General features: G+C 37.2%; 1 long non-coding RNA gene across 2 annotated transcripts; it reads right to left on the bottom strand.

Annotated features, from left to right (window-relative positions):
- Nucleotides 1–398: 398 nt before the first annotated feature.
- LOC112128122 lies at nt 399–19,098 on the bottom strand. 2 transcript variants are annotated; one of them, XR_002910871.1, is made up of 3 exons: nt 18,875–19,098; nt 5,100–5,162; nt 399–521 (listed from the first exon to the last, which is right to left on the bottom strand). It is a non-coding gene; the product is annotated as an uncharacterized LOC112128122 (long non-coding RNA). The 2 variants fall into 2 exon arrangements; XR_002910872.1 differs by having other exon boundaries at nt 399–485.
- Nucleotides 19,099–22,249: the final 3,151 nt, after the last annotated feature.

Genomic DNA, 22,249 nt, shown 5'->3' with positions numbered 1-22,249 from the left:
GTCGGGTAGCATCAGAACAGGACACTCATATTTTTGTAGTTTATTTCAAACTATGTACATGTAATTGTGTCGTTATATTAATTACAACATGTTATTTTAATGTAAACCGAATTAAACGAGATCAAAAATGCATAAGTTTTTATAAACATTGTTTAATTAGATGGTTAGGAGTAACTTTATTTAAAACAATTAAGTTTAACAAACAATTTATTAGATGGTTGTGCTCATAAAATTTAAAAACAATTTATTACAAGGTATTGCTCAAAATAGTGCATTAAAAACAAAAGATGCGTTGCGATTGTGATGGTGATTATTGTGATAAACGCTGTGGACTGTACGCGACGTGTGCTTGCGTCGGATAGATGTCCACACCCCACCAAAACGTGGCAAGGCGCCGGGTAGCATCGGGTAGCGTCGCATGGCGTAGCATCGGATAAGTGTGTTCCTGGCTTAAGGAACTATTAGTGATGCAGCTGCCCCTTAACCTAGAAAAGCATACGCTTTTACGTATTCTTCCACTCCTGTATGTGCAAAAAATCTAGTTTTATTTCAACATTTGAAATATAAAAAATTATGCTGACATTGAATTACTTATTATTGTCACCTTAAAAACATTTCTAAACCACTTATTTAGTGAAAATTATTTAGTATTTGAAATTTTTACTGTATTATATGTGACTACAGAAGAATCTCCTGGTGAAGTAAATAAAATGAATGGGGTTAAACTTTCTAAAATGGACAGGTGTGATAAATAAAAAATTAATACCCCCCCGGTTTCTCTGGTATTCGGGAGGCGACAAATTAAGGGTGATATTTTCAAATCGCGGTGCGCTTCACCCTCGTTGATTCCCCTTTTCAGGAAAAAAGATAGATAGACTGGAAATAAAAGGGCGAGAGGAATGGGACCCTTCCCGACCAATCGATGATCTGTCATTTTCTTCACTACAAAATACCTCAGACATGTAAGTGATCGCAGCCCTTTGAAATATGTTTTCGGATGGAAGGGAGAAATGACGCCTTTCCTCGACGCCTTCGAGATTAGAATCAGGGAGGACATGAAATTTCACGATTTGTGCTTCAAGTTCGATATAATTTTTATTTAGGACTTCGTATTTTGAACCAACACGACTTCAATAAAACGTCAATGATCGAGAAAATTCAAGTAGTGGATACCGTTAATTATTTTGTTCGTTTCGGAGATGAAAGGGGTAAGCAATGACAAATGAATAGCTTTGTCATCATCCCCCGAATACCACGCATCGGTACTGTAATGAAGGAGAGAGGGTGAGAAAGAGGGTGGGACGAATCCCATTGTTCTACAATTCCTACAAAGTTCCGACTATATTCTATGATGCCATTATTGTTTCACCATTCGCCGCATAGTGCGGGTATCTGTGGAAATCCTCTTGCGGGTCTTAATTTGACATTAATTGCGGAAAATGGAGGCATTTTTAACAATTTACGTTAATCAAATTCTAAGCCGGGACGGCCAATAATTAATTTTGAAATAATGAATAAACAAATTTTTCATTAAATTGTGAAAGCATTTGTTTAAATATAATTTCATCAGCTTATTCCACCCTTTTCCACTTCATTATAACTAAACCATCGTGAATTAAATAAAAGCACTCGACTCAAATGATTTTGAGAGAATTTATTTAACGTGGCTTATAAGAATTACAAAACAATTATTTTATTACAGATGAATACATGTAGAGTTTTACTTCTCTCCTCCTATTAAGAAAAATATATATTTAGGCGTTGTCGGGAAAAAAATCGAGAAACCTAAACTTTCAACTTTAAACTCACTAGTTTTCGTGGTCCGCTTGACCAATTAATATCTTTCAATTAATTAAGGTTTTTTTTAGTTGAGATAAAAAGTCAGTGTACTACGAAGCTTGTAGTTTTTAAAAAATGTTAATTTTTGGCTGGAGTCTCTAGGTATAATATCGGCATATATACGGACGTGGGTTCGATTACCCCCCCCCCCGACACTCTTGGAATTTCTGACTCCCCCCACTCTTTCGAAAAATATTCTGTTCAGTCCATTCATTTCGTGGACCGATTGACCAAATATCCTCTTTCAATTAATTAACCTTTATGTAAGGCATTGGTTGAGATAAAAAAGTCAGTGTCACGAGCTGCTCTGCCACTTGAGCTACGGTGACTTCGATCCACTCGGACACCAACTCCTCATCTAACCTACAACCTTTCGCATTTTGCCTCCTTTTTGCCATTTTTCAAATGTCGTGTAATCTATTTGATGCTCGGCGACAAATGAAATGGCCATGAAGAGCTTTAGTGAAGGCATACTTCATTTTAATTTGTTAAATTCACTAGTTTTCGTGGTCCGCTTGACCAATTAATTAAGAATTTCAATTAATTAAGAAAAACTGAAAAATGGCAAAAAGATGGAAAATTCAAAAGGTGGGGTTGAGTTAGTGTCCGAGTGGATCGAGGTCCGCGGCGTATCTAGCCGAAGATCGTGGGTTCGAATCCCGTTTGTAACACTAACTGTTTTTCTTAACTAAAAAGAACCTTAATTAATTGAAAGGTATTAACTTTAGTTGATTTGTCTTTAGTTATAGTAGCCAAACTCTTTTGATGCTTCATGATTCGGAGCCCTCCCTAACTTAACAACACAATCTATCTTGACCGGTCCCTAAACTCTAAATCTATCTAACCTGACATACCCCTTCCCTTTCTTACACTAACTCTACATAACCTGACAGAACCCGACCCTAAAACACTAACCCCACCTAAATTTGCCCAATCACTAATCTACCTAACATAACCCATCCCCTATCTAATCTAGCGTTACCCTTCCCTAACACTAATCCTGCTTAATTTAATTTAACTCGAAGAGGATAGAGGTTATGCAGCAAAAGCTGAGGAATAAACCCTAGGATCCGTATTCGTTACACACCAGAACTGTCCGAACCTTGGTTGGAGTTCTAGTATTAGCTCTGTACAAGAAGACACATAACAAGTACATAGTCTGTAAAGACTAGCATGTCTTAATATAACAAGGGTAATGCATACCTGCTCCACTACAACAATGGAAACAGCACTCGACCTTTCACCTTTACATATTTAAATAGGAAAGGTGGCTTCTGAAGGCCAACCTACTCACGAGGCACAATGAAGTGGAACCATCACAAAATTCTGAAGGGAATTAAATGAGATGGTTATAACGATACCACAGAAAATGAGAGAAAAAACACAACTTTGACAGACCCTTCCAAGGTGGTCATAGGTAATAAAGTATATTGAAAGAAAGGTAGCTCTAATTTTCAAGAGTGGGCTCTAATATGTTACACAGTTGCATCGAAGATGAAACAACAGTAACAACAATTTTCCAAGCTGAGGTTCAGGCAATACTAATTCGTTGTGCAGGAGTGAATAAAGAAACATATGAAAGGTGCACAGCTTTCCATACACTCAGTCAAACAGCAATAAAGGCACTGAATGCGATTTCAACTCAAAACCTATTAGGGAGTTCCTAAATTGTCTAATGGCTCTTGCAACTCACAAGAAGATGACCTTAAAGTGGGTTCTGGGAAATAGAAGATATAGAAGGAAATAAACAGGCTGATCAAATACCCACTCATCCAGGAGGCCAGAGCCACAACTGGGTGCTCGGGAGTGTGTACTTAAGCTAGAACTGGAAAATTGGTTTGAGAAAGAAAAACTCAAACACTAGACCTCACCAGATATGACACAACCTAAGAGATTTATAAATCTCGCAAAAAGAAAGGCGAAGGAAGGCCTCTTCTGTAGGCAGGATTTGGAAATTTATAGGCCTCTATATCGGCCACTTCCATCTTAACTAACACCCTAAAATGGGTAAAGCAGAGACAGAAACATGCCGATACTGTCAAGATGAACCAGAGACATCGGTACATATCCTTCATGAATGTGAAGCATTAGGCAGGTTACATTGTAAAGGCAATTTTTTTTTCTTTTTTTTTTATGGATACCAGAAACTGGAGGATTTCCCAATGAGGACTGCAGCTGTATTATACAGCTTATTGAACTTCCTTCCTGGCTCCATTGTTGGTAGCTCGCATCAAGCCTGTGAATGTGAGCACCCGGTGTGCCGGTGTTATTCCAACGAAGAAACTCATCGAAGGGGGTCGGACCAAATTCAGGGTCGCTGAGATCCGATCCTGCCCCATTGATGAGTGCCGTGTCAAGTTTTTTCAATTACGGCCACCGGTCCCCTTAGGCATCAGAAAACAGTCCAGAATCGACGGTGGGAATCGAACCCACGACCCCAGGATTTACTAGCGGAGAGTCTGACGCCTTAACCCCTCTACTACCGCTGTCTCCTTTTTCAGACTAATAATAAAATGTGCCCTTTACAAAGTATGGTTAGAATATAATTTACAGGGGTTCCACAATAGATTTATATAAATCGACGTGGAGGAACGTATTTCTAAAATCCTTATTCAACATTTTCCCTCCAAAAAAAGTTAAAAGCTGTCTAAAATTTAATTAAATTTATGACATAAAGGAGTTCATTCTTCCTCAGAGAAGGTTTAGAAAATTCCACAGACAATCTCGAGATCTGTGAAACATTCATGAACCGGCTAAACTAATTAATCTATTAATGTAAAATATAATTAAAACTTTAAAATTTACAAGTTATTTCCTATCATTAACATTCAAGGAAAATGTCTGGGCTCGATTTATTTTTGGGCTTTTCCATTAACCTTTTCGCTTTATCAAATTTAACTAGAAAGTTTAATTAAAAGTATTGTTTTAATTTTGTTTTTATACGGTTCAGTTTTAAGGGTTAATTAAAAATTTTAATTTCAGTAAGGAGGGATGTTTTGGATAAAAAGTGATTATCGGAATATTTAAGTTTCACCCGTTGACATATAGATTTACGATGGCAATATTTATGCAATGGTATAACGGCAGAAAATAAAATAAAATGATGAGTATGTAATATGTAAGCCTTACTTGCACTGCGACATGATCAGGAAACAGGAAATGAAAAAGTTTCAAACCGTCTCCCAATTTTACCAATGCGCTCCTGTTATACTTTATATTGAATTTTTAAAAATTATGTAAACCAAGTTTTATTAACTTACCGTTCCTTGGTTGTAATTTTCCGGGTAGTCACATCCGACGTAGATGGGTGTGCATTGCATCAACTGAAAACAAACATAATTCAACATGAATGTAAATAAGGTTTGCTATTGGCAAATAGAAGAGATAAGTGATATGTTGATTGTTTCAATTATCAAGCTAAATCTTTTTGAGGATGTACGTATGACCGTACTAATAATTCTTTGCAGGTTAACACTTTATGGCCTAATCGTAGCAAGATGAACATTGGTAATTTGTTTAAAAGGTTAGCGAGAAATCCCGTGAGTTTAGTGATAGAGTGGTTAAATTGGCGCCAAATAAATCAATGTTGCCAATACACGGGCACCGGGGTTTCCGCTAACCTTAAACAAAATGGCTAAAGTCCGCATTGCTCTGAAACATCTCTGGTCAAGAAAGGGTTAAATTATATATTGTATATGAAATTTTTTATCTTTGCTAAATTTAACGTTCGATAAAATATGCAGACGCGGAGTGAGAGAGATAGAAGAGACCAAGATGGAGATTTACATTGGTCCTGAAAAAAATCAGTGTTGCCAATACACATGATGATACATTGAAGGACTCATGGGATTAGCTAAGCCTTAACGTGGTAAATTTGTGTTGCACCGAGGGAAAAAAAAGGTCATTGAGAAAAGTGGTAATAATTAAATTCACTAATTTCGTGGTCCGCTTGACCAATTAATATACTACAATTAGTTAAGGTCTTTAGTTGAGATAAAAAAGTCAAAGACACGAGCGGGATTAGAACCCACGATCTTCGGCTTTATACGCCGCTGCTCTACCACTTGAACTATCGTGACTTCGATCCACTCGGACACCAACTTCCTATCTCAACCCCACCTTTTGAATTTTCACTCCTTTTTGCGATTTTTCAAATGTCATGTAATCGGGTTGGATTCTCGACGACAAATGAAATGGCCACGGAGAGCTTTAGTGAAGTATACTTCATTTTTAATAATTAAATTCACTAATTTCGTGGTCCGCTTGACCAATTAATATACTACAATTAATTAAGGTTTTTAGTTGAGATAAAAAAGGACATTTGAAAAATGGCAAAAAGGAGGGAAAATTCAAAAGGTGGGGTTGAGATAGGAAGTTGGTGTCCGAGTGGATCGAGGTCACGATAGCTCAGGTGAGCAGCGGCGTATCAAGCCGAAGATCGTGGGTTCGAATCCCGCTCGTGCCATTGACTTTTTTATCTCAACTAAAAACCTTAATTAATTGTAGTGGTAATAATGTTATCCATTTTGAGTTATTGCAATCGAAATATTAAATATAATTATCTTCCCTCGAAGCTTTCATCTTCAACCAATCAAATCTATTGTTCGAGAGAAACAAATTGTAATACAAAAATCATACCCGAAAAGCAGGTCAGTGAGAAAAAATGGTAATAGATTTGTAGTAATAGTAATTTTGAGTTAATACTATCTAACGATAAAAATAATTATCTTCCCTGAAAGCTTTCACCATCCTGTTTTCGGTCATAGTTTGTTCTTTAAACTTTCAACCGATTTGCTGTGAATGAACCACTCGTTCATAAGGGATGCAAATTTGCTTTTTGGCATTCTCAAAGATGCTTATCTGACAACTATTAAAAAAAATATTGGTCCTTGTATTTGAAAACTTCTGTACTGGTCTTATACTAAAAGTTTGTTCTATTTGTCCGAGAAAACACAGATCTGATGTGAAAATTGTTATAAAATCGGTTGTCTTTCGGGGGAAGAAAAATATTTTCAAGCAAAACATTTTAAATAAAAGGACAAAAACAATTGTAGAAAATGTAGAGAAAATTACATTTATAAAAAAGACTGGCATAGAAGGGTAACGAAAACAAATCACTATATCCAGCAGTGTTTGAAAATGACCAAATTCACTCGAGCACGGATGTTCTCTCAATTTCTGTCCTTGAATAATTGAACTAGTCTTGTTTGTCATCCTTGTAGAAAACTTCTACATTCCTTTGACAAGGACTTTTTGAACTGAAGATTTTCTTTGGCTCTCAGTCATATTATACTTCTATAATAAAAGCCAGAGATCTTTTTTTCCCGAAAGAATAAGACTTCAAAAACTTCTACGTTCTAAGATAATTCATGCAAAAGCTAAGCCAAGTTCATGAATAATTTGCAAACTCAGAAAAAGAAGTCACTGAAGGAAGTAAAGTAGGAACTTTGCCTTGTGGTTTGAAATACTTATTTTAAATATATAATATTTGTTTAAAAAAACTTAATATTTTGAATAATTTTAACACGGCCCATTTCAATACAAGATGTATTGTGTTGTTTAATAAATTGCTAAATGTGCTCTTAGCTGTCCATTCTAACAGCAATATTGAACAATCTTATTTCTTTCTTTTTCCTTCTCACCTTCATAACATCTGAACCAAATTTTGAAATTTTTCAAATTCGGAATACCGAATTTATCCCACATCGATTATAGGTTTCTCTTGTACAAACCTAATTTTTTGAGTCTCCTACCAACGAACTTTACATAATCAATTTCTTGTCCATGTAAAATAAATGGAAATTCTGCGTCACTAGAGCAAATAGATCTTAATGTTCGGTGATTCTTTTTCCTCAGGAACTTTTTTGATTAAAGACGGCTCAAATAAAGCCCAGGCTTTCTAAAATATTAATTTCCATTTCAATTTACCAGTGATATTTGAGAGGGATTCTACCATTTAAAAATGTAAATATCTAAGAGATTGAATAATTTCTTTTTATAACTGATCGCTTGTAGGTTTTTTAAATCACTACGCAGCACCCGGAAAACGTAAGGCCGGCCAATGGAGGGCTGGGTTGGGAGAGATTTATTTTAACAAAGGGTTAAGGTATTGTAGATAGAAGTGGTAAAAGGAGCTTTTGATTAAAGTGAATTGCTAGTTTGCTATTAGATGGCTTGTAGGTTCCATAGGTTCAAATATCCAAATAGGTCAGTTCAGCTACAATTATCCACAATTAGGAGGTGTCGTGACTCTTACGGTTTTTTTCACGTCTTCCTCAAATTTGTGGTCTAATATTTACATTATAATTAAAGAACAATTGAGTTTATGAAGAAAATGCCACTTCAACTATCTAATGCCACTACCCTCGACAAACACCGGAAAAGAACAGTGACGTCATGCGAAAAAAAGGTGTCCACTACCCGTCACTCGTCAAACCCCAGGATGATGGAAGAAAGAGAAAAGTGACGCCAAATGTCAAAAAAAAAGGGGGGGTCACTTCCTTTTTCATACCCTATGATGGTGGAGGGAAGAAAAATCCCCGTCGTCACACGGCAAAAAAAGGTGGTCACTACCCTCGACAAACCCCATGGTGCTAGAAAGGAAACGAAGAGTGACGTCCCACGGTAAAAAAAGGGAGGTCTCTACCTTCGTCAAACCCTACAATGATGGGAGAAAGAGAAAACTGTGGTCACATGCCAAAAAATAGGTCATTGCCCTTTTCAACACCTGATGGTTTCAAGGAAAAAATCCGTGAGGTCAAACGAAAAAAGTAGTGTGGTCACTACCCCCGTCAAATCCCATGATGATTGAAGAAAAAGAAACGTCAGGCCACAATAATGTAAAACAAGGTCTGTTCCCAACCCAAAACCTATGATGGAAAAATCTGTGACGTCATATTGTTATATGGTCAAAAATCATAACGTCACAAGAATATATAAGGGTGGTCGCTACTCTCTTCAAACCCCATGGTTTAAAAATAAAAAAAAAAAAAAAAAAAAAAAAAAAAAAAAAAAAAAAAAAAAAAAAAAAAAAAAAAAACATGGTAGGAGAAGAGAATAGTGACGTCTTATGGTCCACCAGGGCCAAAGACCAGTGGTGAGAGTGCCTGAGAGGAGTGTGGGTAAAACTGTCCAGTACTCACAATCCCGCTAAAACATGAAATTTCAGCAAAAAAGTCAAAAATCACTGAATTTTTTGTTCAACGATTTTATAGAAAAATTAGCGTGAATTGTATGATTATAGTGATTTTTTTTTGCTTTATGTACTATGCATATAAGCCAATGCCAGACAATATGTTATGCGTATTCGTTTTGGGGGGAAGGGATCGTGAAAAAAGGGCCAGAGGCGACGGCGGGAATTGAACCCACGTCCGCGGGGTCTACGAGCAGAGAGTCTCTCGGCTACCGCGGCCCCCAAATTTGGATCCTTAACGCGACAAATGTAACAATGGCCAATTCAGATTGTTTTACTATCTGTACCAATTTATACAATTATCTACAAATATATCAAATTACAAATTCATTACCATTTATCAGAATACGGTGATGAAGGCTAATTCCTCGCTATGGACTCGAGCAGATAGAAATTTAAACAAAAACGTCTTTCAGTTTAATAAAAATATTACCGTAGATCCAAATGTCTTCTTTGTGAAGGGAATCTATTTATTGGTGAAATATAGTGAGAAATCAATAAAAACGTATAACATACCATGAGTTATTCATTAAGAAATAATCGGGGTTTCCATTTCTAACTATAGACAAACCGGATTATCCGTTTGATATTGTTCGAGCTTCTAGAAACGTAGAAATGTTTCAATTTTGATAAGGTGGAAGCTCAGACAAAACTTATAAAGGTGGTGCTTTAAGAAACTTTGTCCGCCTTTTATTTCTTGTAGAGAAAAAATACTTTCAACTCATATCCGAAAAGCATTACTATTCTTAGACATGTTACAGTAATTGTGGACGGAAATTGGGCTTGAGTCAGCCTGATCGTTCAGTATTCACTACGTGTATTTTCCTTTTACGACAGATACAACGTTCTTCAAATCATTCGGAAATCGTGAGATGTGGGCTGGTGTGACCTAGGTTTCAGAAAAACATTTTCTTTATCGTGCCAACGTTTCGATCTTTATTGAGATCATTTTCAGGGCTCAAAGTGTTTGTTTTCTGTGCATCTCACGATTTCCGAATAATCATAGACTAACGGTCACTAATCACCACACAGTTCTTCAAATATTTGGCCTAAGTAAGGCATAAAATTCTTTTGAATCTCACGTACCACTTGCAGATTCATAGAAATGATAAATGATGGAGTGCGTGTGGTGTTCAATCCTTTTTAAAAAGATAGTTCCTACTCACAGTAAGTTGTTTTGGAACGATCCGGATTTCGAGCCTTTTAGCTCATCATCAGGTTGAAGGACTTCTACAACCACGTCTCTCGACATGAATTGCCAAAGTGAACCCGCTGATACCTCCGCCAACGCGACGTTCCAATTAGCAGCTGATTTTTTTAATGGCGCTCAATTTGAACGTGGGAAACGCGGAAATTATAACACAAATAAATATTATAATAGTAAATACTGTAAGATATTAATTATAAATTAGTGATTAAAGATAAAAGATAGAAAATTAGGATGATGCCTTAATATTATTAAATTACTATAAAAATAATAACAATTAGAATAATTAATTTAATTTTTTGGAATTTTAATGTTATTTATGTACATATTTAAACTGGGAGGTAGGTCAAAATCTGTTATATTATTAATGTATTTATCACCATGTTCAATTTTACATTTTTTAATTTCAAATTTGTCAAACCAATCTAGTTCATTCCCTTTGTTGAAACTATGTAACACTCTTGTATTTAAATTTGAATTGAAATTATGTTTTATTTCTTTTAGATGGTTCTTAAATTCCGAAAATTTGCTCGATTTAGGCAAGTGTTCTTTTATTCTCGTTTTTATTTCTCTACCGCTTTGTCTATTCATGTTCACGTATTTTCAACCTTGCGGTATCTTGAAGAATTCTTATTGCTTTTAAACGCCCTCTTGAGATATTTCAGAGATAAGAGTCGCCAGGAGTGAGAGAAACTATGTTCATTAGGACAAGGAATAAAAGCAAAAGTAAGTCAGAAGTTTAAAACTTATCTTATCGATCACTTTCATAAGTGAGATTTTTCTATCTCATATCTTTTTCAAAGTGAAATTTGCAAGATTTTACCCCCTACTCACATAAACCACCTCTTATGCTTGAGGGAATTGTGAATTTCCAGGTAATTTCTGAACTGGCTTGTAGGTCAAGAGCAGGTTTTATAAAATGAGTGGCATTATTTGCTCAAGCGCTTTTAAGGTGTCACGAACAAAGGATTTAAGTACTACTCAAAACTCTTTTATTATAGTCCTGGAACATCAAAACAAATTGCAATAATTTTGATGAAAACACACCACTTTTTTTTTTTTTTTTCAACCAACGATATTTCCATCATCACTCCGCCCCCACAACTTTAAAAGAAAGTACAGCGAAAAATTGTCAGTAGAGTTTGGAGTGGGTGAAGTCACTGTCCTTTAATAATGATGATAGGAAGCTGGGTTTTGGTATTCCCCAAGCACTACAGCGACGACGGTGGTATAATGTGGTTAAGGCTCGGGGCCCTGAAAAGGTGCTCCTCGTGTCCTCATCCACGTCCCCCTCTCAATCCAGGTTTCTTCACTCTTTCCTGTGACCCCTCCCAACCCTTGGTTACAAGGGGTGGTGTCGGGGCGCAAAATAACGGTGCAGCCCTGAGGGCGTGGCAACTTCTCTAAAGCACAAGCTATACTCGTGTCGGCCTCGGGTCGGCATCAGAGGCACACGAGGGTTAGGGTACCAGATCCTGTCTGCGTAGACGGGGGAGGGTGCATAACCATCTGTACTCCGGGGTAACAGAAATGTTCCAAAATTCAGCCCCTGTTACACTGGGAATGGATTCGTAGTGGTTCGTGGTGACGCCCCTGGCGGGAACTTAAAGAAGACGCTGTCTTCTATCTGTGACCTTCGCACGAAACTTGCGTATGATTATAGTTATAAGCATGGCCTCACGGGATACGGCGGATCGGACGGCAGCGTATAAGCGTTGAGGACGTAATGATTATACTGAAAAATCCCTCGAATGAGTGATTAGTGGCGGATGGGAACGGGTAGTGAATTGGTTGCTCCTACTCGAGTACGCTTTGCATGTAGGTGTAGGCTGAGCTCGATTGGAGGCTTTTACCGTCTCCTCTGGGGGTGGTTAGCAATTCTACTTTAAATAAAACCGCGGCCGGAGCGGATCCGGTAGTTTCTACGCTAGGGAAGCCCCTCCACTCTGGGAGGTAGAGTGGCCTTCTCTACCTAGGGAGTGCACGGGAGACCTATGCGCGCGGCATACGGTCTGATGCTTAATGCAGACCCGTCCACTCGGAATGGGCAAGCGGGGAGCGAGGTTGTCTTGGGCGTTCGGGGCTGAGCTGCCTCTACACCAATGCTGCGGCAGTAACACCATTCTGTCGTATGTGGAGGTGCGTCAGCTCTCATGCTGAGAATCAAAACGTCCGATAAGGCCGAATAGCCTAGGTGCGGACGTTAAAGATCCTCATTGTCCTTTTAAGGACGACCGAGTATACGGGAAAGCATTCCCCAAGCACTGCAGCGTTTTGGCTTATCGTACTTTTTTTGAGTTCCTTAGTTCAGTTCAATTGACTCGATTCTTCTTTTAAAAAGTTGTACGTCATTTGACTGACTACCCTTAATCAACGATGATAGGCAAACCGAAACGCTCGGAAAAGATCGAACCGCAATTCCATCACCACTCTGATCTCACAACATTAAATTGAAAGTATACCCAAAATTTGTCAATAGAATTTAGAATGGGAAAAGTCACAATAACCGTCCGTTAATGATGAAGAAGCAGGATTTTGGAACTACAACCTTATTGTGTCTTTTTCCAGTTCCTTAGTTCGGTTCGGTCGAATTTTTTGAAAAGAAATAGTCGATCAGGGGCTGTCATTGTTACAATTCTTTTATCTCAGTACAATAGGTTATATTCAAGATGATATAGGTGGCAGTTTCTTCTTCATCACTTCCTATTATCAATTCTTCCTTAAATGTAGTTATGCAGTTGTTTTCTCTGATTCCACTGACCGGTGGGACCTATCTTTCTCTTGAGTTTTGCCCTGCTTTGGTGTAGCATTGGGTTTGCAAGTTTTGGTCAGAGTTCTTTAATCATCAGTTTATTTTGAGTCTGTTTTATGTTGTCATCCCATTCATATGATTTGATTCGTTTATGACGTTGAGTAGCAATGACTTTATTGGCTTGGGTTCTTAAACAAGTTGAGTATGTCTAGCCCCTATAAAAGCCCATTGTGAGATGTTTGAGCATGCTGAACTTTTTCACCCAAATATAGGTTATGGTCCTATAGGTGATCTTCGTCTGACCTGTCTGCTTGTTCATTTTCCAAAATTCATTTTGTGCCCTTACATTTAATGTCGTTATGTTTTCTCGGGTTTTGGAGCTTTTTAATATTTTTTAATGTCTTTGAGATGTGGAGGTACATCGAAGAAGAAAAACAATTTCTTACTCATGACAATTTGTGGAATTAAGTGGAGTAAAGTGGACTACTGAATGAAAAGTGAGCCAAAATCGATTGGGTGTTTCGACTATTTAAGTTATCCTTCAGGCACCCATAGTACGGCCGGTTTAACAATATCCTTTGACCCAACCAGTCACCCTGAAGACTTTTCCCATTGACCCTGAACGAAGATTGCAAAGGGCTGTCAGGTTAAAAAGGTGTAAGAAGCCATTTACACTCCTCAGTTGATTTTTTAATGAAGACGTTTCAACTTTTCCAACTGTCGTGTATACAATTTTCCCCCAAAGTGAATATCACTTGATATAAGGGCTGTTGTTCAATTTGCCACAGTGCTTCAAATGACGTTAGCACCGTAAACTGGGTTTCTCGAGCGTTTAAGCGATTTGCATTTTTTGATTACAATTAAACCGTCATACGATTCCATATCCCATGAATATAAATTAGAATATAAGAGGCAATTCACTCTGAACATGCCTTACTAAACTTGTGTAACTTCTGCTGTACGAGCTTGGCTTTGGAACAACATTAGATTATCAGTTAGAAAGTATTAACCTTCGAAATAATTTTATCTGGAATGTTGTTCATTTTTTTTAAATATTCTGGGAATTAAGTTAATTATGTAAACCCTTTCGTACTGTTCGGGTATTAAAACACTTATGTTTTGCCAGCAGATTTGTTACCGCTTCTGATTAGTGGATGAAAGGATATTCCGATTCATACTTTAAAATACCTAAGCGACCAATCTGATTTGGAATGAATAATGAAAGAATGGAAAGATGCCCTTGAGTTCCAGAGCAAGCCCGGGTGTCACCACTCATCAAAGATTACACCAAGGTTTAGGAAAGGAATCGAGCTTCTTTCCACACAATGGAGATTGCCATGTCTACATCCTTTGGCCCTGTTCATCAATGGTAGTTGTTTCGCCGCAACTTAAACACATTTTATTTTGTTAATATTGATGCTTGCGGTAAGAACGTAGGAGGTTAATGTGGTCGAGTGAGAAGAGGTGAATGTGTTTGGGAAATGGTATCGGAATTTATACTGAAAAAAGGATGGTACCAAGTGTGCTGCCTTACACAACAACGGCTTCATCATGGTGGACAGAAGATAAGAATGTCCCAGTTAATATTTACATTTTAGGATAACGTCATGGACGGATGCCCTTGCGTATGCAGAGCATGCCTGGGTCCCACTCTCGATCTAAGTTTTGTCTAAAGGTGGCCATTCACGATCACTCCAAATGGAACCGCGCCAAGTCGTACAGCTCCATTTGGAGTGCCTGAAATTTGAGGGGGCATTCACGACCGCTCCACAGCCAGTCGCTTCGAACGTCAACCAGTGAAGTACCTTCTCAAAATGGATGATGTGCTACTCTTCTGTTTATTTATATATTAAAAGCAAAAAATCGAAGAAGAAATGGTGTAAGTGGCCCCTGAACAGAAGCCATAATACCCACATCAATTTGATGAATGATCTTTCCCTTGAACCCGCTGATTAGAGGAACTATTTAAGGATGGATGAAACTCAGTCTTATTTTTTCATTATATTTAGTGTTCTATTGACCAAATTTCTTCTTTCAATTACTTAATCTTTTTTGTAAGGTTTTGGTTCAAATGAAAAAGCTAGTGTCACGAGCGGGTCTGAATCCATGGCCTTCGGATAAATACGCCGCTGCTCTACCACTTGAGCTATCGTGACTTTGATCCTCTCCGACACCAAAAATTGGCAAAAAGAGAGAAAATTTGAAAGGTTGTAGGTTGAGATGGCGAGTTGGTGTCCGAGTGGATCGAACTATCGAAGTCACGATAGCTCAAGTGGTTAGGGCAGCGGCGTATTTAGCCGAATGTCGTGGATTCGAATCCCCTCGTGACACTATTTTTTTCATATCAACCTTACCAAAAAAAAATTAACTGGTTGAGGACCGAATTTCTTTTATTTCTATCGTGGTAACCATTGTCCACCACTTCCATAAACATGGTAAACTTTCATACAATTCAATCACCTCAACAATAAAATCTCGATTGGATGTCAATACCAATAAAGAATAAACGTTTTTGACTTTTTAAGAATGTACGACGGAGATGTTTGCTCGGTGACAGAAAGACGGAGACTGCGCCAAAAAAACGCGGATTTTCCCATTCACGACCAAGCCAGCGCTCCAATATTCCACCGTTCACGCCAGGTTTTCCCATTCACGAACGCGCCATGCCGTCGTCGTGCCGTAGATATTTGGACTGGCGCGATGGAGTTTGGACCGGTCGAATATTCGGCACAGGCGGGCACGCCAGTTCAGTTTTGCCATTGACGTGGTTTTTGGAACGGCGTCGCTCCGTTTGGACTGCTAGGAGCGATCGTGAATGGCCACCTTTAGGTCTAGAAAAACACCCGATGCTGAGGTTTTTGAGGCTTGAGATGGGCTTTATGATTGTTATAGTCTACTTCCTGGGGTGGAAAGTAGATAGCTCCAAGGGCTATTTGATGGATAAGGTCAAACCATGGGTGTGACCTTTAATGGAATGATGGGTTTAGGGGGAGGAGAGAGTCGTAAAGGGCTATGTCGTGTCTGGGAAGGGTCTGGGATGTGGAATAGGTGGGATGAAAATTAGCGTTAAAGAATTGCCAAAATTGCGTCCTGATGACGAAGAGGAGTAATGGATTTTTTAAGAAAGGATTATTTTGTTGTAGTCCTTGTCTGTTGTCTGTAAAAATCTATAAGGGCAATTCATTGCCATTTGTGTGAATGTTTCACAAATTTTTTGCGATTAAACGGAGCGAAAGGGAGGAAGGCTGAAAATAGAACAGTGACCTCAACACTCAGGGGAGTGTGGAGAATAGTAGCCAGTTCATAGCTTAAAATCGAAGGAAAACTAAGGACATAGTAAAATACTTGAAAAAAAATTTAAATTACTATTAGAAAGAATTATATATCATAAAAAATTTAATAAATCTTAACTTGATGACTTAGCATATATTGATTGAGCGATTAAGTCTTGCGTTCTTTAAAAAAAGCCTTTTCTTCTTGTTTATTAAGATTTGTTTAATGTGCCGTAAAAGTCCAAAAAATGAACTATTATTAACCCTGGTTTCGAAACGAAGTTAGGCGTGAGAAAAAGCGCTTTTTGCTCTCTGTAAACGGTGACTCGTCGAATTGAAGGGAAAATTAGATTCCCCAATATTTCCATCCCATCGAACATTTTTGTCAACAGGGTTTTTACGGTTCAATGGCGTCTTTATCATCGCACAATTGTCTTGGTAATTCCGCTTTTTTAAAAATCATTTTCTTCAGGTAACTTTAACACCGATGTTGCTCCCAGCCTCGGAGATTGTGACGAAATTAAGACGAACCACTTTCCACGTTTCGTGGATGTTCGAATGCTCACTTATGACGTGATGAACTTTTCATATGAAGAGATGTTTTACGTAGACAAAGTCACAACCTAAGTAGAATTGGAAGGTTAAATGAAAAGTAGCCGCGCGGAAAACAATTTTGCCGAATTATAAGATTCCTTTTCCATTTGAGCACAATTTGATACTTAATGTTTAACATTGATTGTCAGAGAGGTCGTTCGCGACCAAAATTTGATAGATTTGTTAAATCTATCTATCTATCTTCTCGTTAATTGTAAGAGAGAACGTTCGCGACCTAAATTTACGAAATTAGTTAAATAAAACGATATTAATTAATTCTCTCTCTCACTCTCTCTCCTCTCCTCTCTCTCTCACTCTCTCTCTCACTCTCTCTCTCTCTCTCTCTCTCTCTCTCTCTCTCTCTCTCTCTTCATCCATCTTTAATACATCTATCTCTCGCCGTTAAAAATCGTTTTGTTTTATTTACAGTCGTTGGATGCAAGGCTGGCCAAAGTCGGTGACTATAAATAAAACATTAATCAATCAATTCAGCCTGTCTGTCACTCTCTCTTTCTCTCTTTCTCCCCTCTCTCTCATTTTTATTTTCTTCTCTGTTTCTCTCTCTCTCTGTCACTCTCTCTCTCTCTCCCTCTCTTTCTCTTTCTCTCCCCACTCTCTCATTTTTATTTTCTTCGCTTTTTTCCTCGCTCTCCCTCTTTTTCCTCTCTCTCTCTCTCCCTCATTATTATTTCTCTCTCTCTCTCTCTCTCTCTCTCTCTCTCTCTCTCTCTGTTTCTCTCTCTCTTTCCCTCTCTCGCTCTCTCTCTCCCTCTCTTTCTTTCCCTCTCTTCCTCTCTCTCTCCCTACTCTCTCATTTTTATTTTCTTCGCTTTTTTCCTCGCTCTCCCTCTCTTTCCTCTCTCTCTCCCCCTCATTATTATTTTCTTCTCTGTTTCTCTCTCTCTTTCCTTCTCTCGCTCTCTCTCTCTCTCTCACTTTATCTCTCTCTCTCCCTCTCTCTCTTTCCCTCTCTTTCTCTCTCTCTCCCTACTCTCTTATTTTTATTTTCTTCGCTTTTTCCTCGCTCTCCCTCTCTTTCCTCTCTCTCTCTCCCTCATTATTATTTTCTTCTCTCTTTCCCTCTCTCTTTCCCTCTCTCGCTCTCTCTCTCACTTTATCTCTCTCTCTCTCTCTCTCTGTTTTTCTCTCTCCCTATCTCCCTCTCTTTCTCTCCCTGTTTCTCTATCTCTTTTCACTTTTGCTTTTCTGTCTTTGTTTTTCTCTCTTTCTCTCTTTCTCTCACTCTTTTATCTTTTTTCTTTCTTTTCTCTCTCTTTTGAAAGACTTTTCGATATTTGAAATTTTTTTCGAGTGCACATCTCTCCTCCCTTCTAAAAATAGCACTGCCGTTGTGACGTGATCGGTTTTCACCAATGGATTTTTACACAAATTTCCCGTCAAATTTAAAAATTTTTTCACGTGGATTCAATTAAGCTCAGTTGGATGAGGCAGTTTGCGGTTTGTACCTTATAGAATGGGTAATACAATGTGAGCCTGCAGTTTTTTAAGATGTTAATAGAAATAGATCTACGAGGGCGTGACCCCACCGTCAATATCGCCTATAAATAAACTATTTAATAATGTTAAAATATATAGATAAAAGGATGTTTATATTGATCTAAATGAACAGGAAGTAATAAATAAAGATTTTTATTCGTTACCACCGTGCCATTTTATGCCATTTTTCTTCAATTTCATTCTTCATTCAAATGTTTTGAATCAAGGTGTCATAAGCAGACTGACTGGGCAAATTGAAAAATTACTTCCTTCAGTCTCTCTGCTCGTACACTGAAATTTTATAACAACAATTAACTAACTCGAACTTTTTCTTTAATGTAGATACTTTGTTTTATTGATTATTTTGTTTTGTAATCTCTGAGTTGACAACTGACCTGTAATAGTGTTATTTTGTAACTATGAACTCTGCCATTTTTGGGTGTTTTTTTCTTGAGCTTTTATCGAGAGTGCAGTGGGTTCAAGTCGTATAAATAGAGCTGACTCACAGTGTTGAAACTTACGAGCGATTTGTATCCCCTTGAAAGGAGGAGTCAAATAAAAGATGCGGGATGTCTTGATTTTGGCACAGGGCACAATTATCTCAGAACGTCGACAATCTAATCCTCAACCTCCGCACTGGAAACTCAAAATATCCTGAAGAATTTGACATTTCTTTCCGACCGCCGGGGATGAACTAGACTCAGTTAAACTAGACAAGAAATTTTTACCTAGGGGGGGCCCCCACTTCCCCAGCTGCTGGACGTAAATAACTTCCTTGTTTTTTCTTTTAAACCTAATTGATCTTACAAAATGTAATTTACGGTTGAAATGAAATCCATTCGATGGTTTTTTTGTTTTTTAAATTTTCGATTCTGCAGTCTATGCCATCCATGTGGACAAAATGCGATTTTAACTAAAATTAAAAATTTAAAACCTCTGGAAGAACACAGTAATCTGATTTTTAATTACACAACATTAAAACTGAATATATACATATACAATTTGGCCAAATAAATTACATTTATACATCACATGTATATTTATACATCATCACATCGGTAGAGAAATTGTATGGCAATCCTGAGGTCATCTTCTACCAGATTTTTTGAAATAACTTAATTTATTACAAATTTAATAATTTAATGTATTAATTAATACATACATGGTTTTAGTAAATTGTAACCACAACAAGTGGGAGTTTGTTAATTAGTTGTGCGTTGGTATATTGCCCATCATGTGATATCATTGCAACTACCTCACTTGTAAAACTGAGTACAGTTTCGTAAGCTAAACGATCGTGCATTCAACAATAACTGTATAAAGTTTTGATTGATTATAAAATGTATTTAATCACTATTAAATCAGGAGAAAGTCAAACAATTATATGGGATACGTATCCCTTACATGAGTAACCTTGAACAATTTAGTTTTGTTGGCAGTCTTTTCGCATGAATTTCTTTCTCCTCAATACAAAACTTAACATAAAGTTTTCAGTCTGCACTGTGCAACTTTCGGTGTTTCCGAAGGGTCTAAAAAAACACTATTTTGACGAATTATAAGATTCCTTTTCACTTGAGCACAATTTGATACCTACTGTTTAACATTAATTGATTGCAAATTGAGAGGTCGTTCGCGATCTAAATTTGATAGATTTGTTAAATAAATCGACATTCATTCATTCTCTCTCTCTCTCTCTCTCTCTCTATACAGGGTGAATTGCTACTCGTGCTACAAACTTCTCCAGTAGATTTTTCACCCTAAAATGAACAAAAAAGTTCATATTGTCCATGGTCCGATTCTCAACCATTTCAGAGTAATTTCGCTTTTTATCGATTTTGAAAGATATCACGTCCTGGCGTCGGAAAATCGTGATATCTTTTAATCTAAACATTTCTCTGAAAATCTAATAGCACCGTTGAAATTCCCGTTAATTTTTCAATAAGAAGATGACGGTGGCAAAATGTTTGGGCTAATTTTTTGTGTTTTATTTCAGCCAGAACTACAAAAAGAGTGGAAAATTGTGTAAATCGGAAAGTGTATAAAGTAATCCAGAGTTTCTAATTTTAGTCTCAGAAGGCAGCAAATTTGAGGAAAACTACCTGATTTAATAACGCTTCCAACGCACTCGTCATTTTCTTATTTAGTGGTTGTGAGACCAAGATGTTGATGACAAAAAGAGAAAAAATGGTGGTTCAAGGATTGCTAATGTTTGAGAGTGACTTGCTACTCGTGCTACAAACTTCACCAGTAGATTCTTGACCCTAAAATGAACAAAAAAGTTCATATTGACCATGGTCCGATTCTCAACCATTTCAGAGTAATTTCGCTTTTTATCGATTTTGAAAGATATCACGTCCTGGCGTCGGAAAATCGTGATATCTTTTAATCTAAACATTTCTCTTAAAATCTATAAGCACCGTTGAAATCCCCGTTAATTTTTCAATAAGAAGATGAAGGTGGCAAAACGTTTGGGTCTTTCTTCCTTGACCTTCTAGCTGTTTGTAAACTTCTTAAGCATTACATACTAAATGGGCATTAAATTAAATTAAAAAATTTCAATGGAATTATGATTTTGATTCTCTCTAAAAATTAACGGGGATTTCAACGGTGCTTATAGATTTTAAGAGAAATGTTTAGATTAAAAGATATCACGATTTTCCGACGCCAGGACGTGATATCTTTCAAAATCGATAAAAAGCGAAATTACTCTGAAATGGTTGAGAATCGGACCATGGTCAATATGAACTTTTTTGTTTGAACGATAAAAACTGTCTCTTCTAAAATTTACATAGCTATTCGGTGACGTTTTTTGATATTTGGCTTCGAAATTCAGGTAGGTTGAAACCTCCTTCGACCTCCAACATGTCCAATACTTACAATCCAATATCCCCCTAACCATTGTCAATTATAAGTATCCAATCTTGCCATTTACAACGATCTTAGTATCAAAAGTGTCCTTGAAGTAGCCAAAAATAGCTACAAGAAGTTTCAAAAATCCTTATTAGAAACCATTCATTCTATTACACTCTTCCACGTAATTGTCATCGACTTTTAGAGCGACACTGGTTGTGAAAGTGATTAACATGACTATTTACATATAATTACAAACTGATATTAGATTTATTAAGTGAGCCTGGAAATAGTTGTAAAAATTCTTATTTTTATTTAAAGGCGGGATATTTAAAGGTACAATAATAAGGTGGCTTTTAAGCTTATATGATTAATATGAACTCAACCTTTTATATTATTAGCCTTCACCCAAAAGCAAAGCATAAATGACATAACGTTACAATTATTTTATGGAAAAATACATTTTAAAAAATATGGACATCTCATTAGGTTTTTTAGGATTATCCTTTCCTCGCGTACACCGTTATTAACTTCCAAATTAACTCATTTTCCATTGGAAAGATGTACAAAATTAAAAGTTTACCGTTGGTAACTTCCAAGAGACGCCTCTCCGTTGCAAAGTTAGGCTTAGTCGAGTAATCCGTAACGAAATAAAAGTCCATCTACTGTTAATAATTTGTTTCAATGTTAAAATTTCCATTCCAAGTACGGCGCAAATTAAGTGGAGAACTGCTTGGGAAATCGTTAAAAAATGTCCCGATTTAATTAGCTCCACCATATTTAGAAACCTCCCATAAAAGGCCATAGTTTTCTTAACCTCAATATATTATGGCATCCTACTCACTTTCCTCTATTATGTGTATATTCCGTCATTTTTCTCATTCTTTACACAGCTCATAAGCCTCCTAACCGCATATCTTTATAGACTCACTAGCCTTCTTCCTTTAATGTCCAACGTCTTTGAAAGACTCCTTTTAAAGTGCTACCCATCCTTCTCATATGGAAAAATTCTTTCTCACCTATTCTCCTTTTGTCGTTATCTTTCC

Source organism: Cimex lectularius, unplaced genomic scaffold (assembly GCF_000648675.2).
Source record: "Cimex lectularius strain Harlan isolate CLEC.00 unplaced genomic scaffold, Clec_2.1 scaffold429, whole genome shotgun sequence".
Taxonomy (NCBI): Eukaryota; Metazoa; Arthropoda; class Insecta; order Hemiptera; family Cimicidae; genus Cimex; species Cimex lectularius.
Note: the sequence above shows the minus strand (reverse complement) of the source record. Positions and strands in the feature narration are given on the sequence as shown.